This window comes from Orycteropus afer, unplaced genomic scaffold (genome assembly GCF_000298275.1).
Source record: "Orycteropus afer afer isolate SDZICR_OR568_19922 unplaced genomic scaffold, OryAfe1.0 scaffold02331, whole genome shotgun sequence".
In the NCBI taxonomy this organism is placed as follows: Eukaryota; Metazoa; Chordata; class Mammalia; order Tubulidentata; family Orycteropodidae; genus Orycteropus; species Orycteropus afer.
The window spans coordinates 3,983-5,765 of NW_006923918.1; positions in this window are offsets into that span (position 1 = coordinate 3,983).

Below are 1,783 nucleotides of genomic sequence, written 5' to 3' on the forward strand. Positions count from 1 at the left end.
TTGGAACTGCTAAACTGTTTTCAAAAGTGCCTGCACCATTTTACATCCCAACAGCAATATATGAGTTTACCAGTTTCTTCACATCCTTGACAACACTTATTATTGTCTGTCTCTTTTAATTTAGCCATCCTAGTGAGTCCTCCAGAAGCAGAAATGCAAGTTCCCATCTCACAGACAGTGCTTGTGCTAGTTACACTGCATGTGTGACCCCATAGGAAGGGGAAGAGGCCTTTCTCTTATTAGGAAATACTGTGGATGACTTTTAAATTTGCAGAATAAAATGTTTGCACAATGTCCTCTCTAGAATACCCTTTAAGGTTATTTCCACCTATCGTTGTCTATGAACAATTTTACAGCTCTGTAAGTTGTAGGAAAGTAACAAACATGCAAATAATTCTTGCCCATGGAAATGCAAGTGAATTGTGTCTAGTGGAGTGCAATTTATTTTTCACTCATTTTGCATCTACATGTACATTCATTTCAACATTTCTTTTTGCCTATGTATTTGTGTGGTTCTTTGACATCAAGAACACCATCCATGAAGAAAAAAAAAAAAGGTCATTATAAAGACATCAGGAAAAGAAGAAAAGACCAAAATGGATGTCAGGAGAGATTCTGAAACATGCTCCTGAAGAGAAAGCAGCAAAAGCAAATAGAAGAAATGACAAGATCAAAAGCTGAACAGAAGATTTCAAAGAGCAGCTCAGGAGGACAATGCGTATTATTATAATGGAATGTGCAAAATTCAAGCCTCGAGTTGCAATATTGACAGATTCTATGGGCAAAATATTGAATGATGCAGGAACCATCAAAAGAAGATGGAAGGAATACACAGAAATACTGCACAAAAAAAAGAATTGTTCAACATCCAATCATTTCAGGAGGTGATGTATGACCAAGAACCAATGGTATTGAAGGAAGAAGTTGAAGCTGTACTGAAGGAATTGCAAAAAATAATGCTCCAGCAATTGACGGAATACTCACTGAGATGTTTCAACAAGCGGATGCCACACTGGAGGCACTTACTCATCCATGCCAAGAAATTTGGATGACAGCTACCTGGCCAACTGAATGGAAGAAATCCGTATTTGTATCCATTCCAAAGAAAGGTGATCCAACAGAATTTGGAAATTATTGAACAATATCATTAATACTACATGCAAGTAAAATCTTGCTGAATATAATTCCAAACCGATTGCAGCAGTATAATGACAGGGAACTTCCAGAAATGCAAGCTAGATGAGGGAGAGGATGTCATGTAAGATATCATTGCTGATGTCAGATGGATATTGGCTGAAAGCAAACAATACCAGGAAGAAATTTACTTGTGTTTTATTGACTGGGCAAAAGCATTAGACTGTGAAGCTCATAAAAATTAATGAATAACATTGAGAAGAATGGGAATTCCAGGACAGCTAAATGTCCTCATCAGGAACCTGTACTGCAGCAGGAGGCTGTCACGTGAACAGAACAAGGGGATATACCACATGTTTAAAATCAGCAAGAAAGTGTGTCAGCGTTGTATCTTTTCACCATACTTATTCAACTGTATGCTGAGTAAATAATCCGAGAACTGGACTATATGAACAAGAGTGTAGCATCCAGATTGGAGGAAGACTCATGAACAACCTGCGATATGCACATGACGCAACCTTGCTCGCTGAAAGTGAAGAAGACTTGAAGCACTTACTGATGGAAATTAAAGACTACAGTCTGCAGTACTGATTACACCTCAACATAAAGAAAATGAACATCCTCACACTGGACCAATAAGTAGCATCAC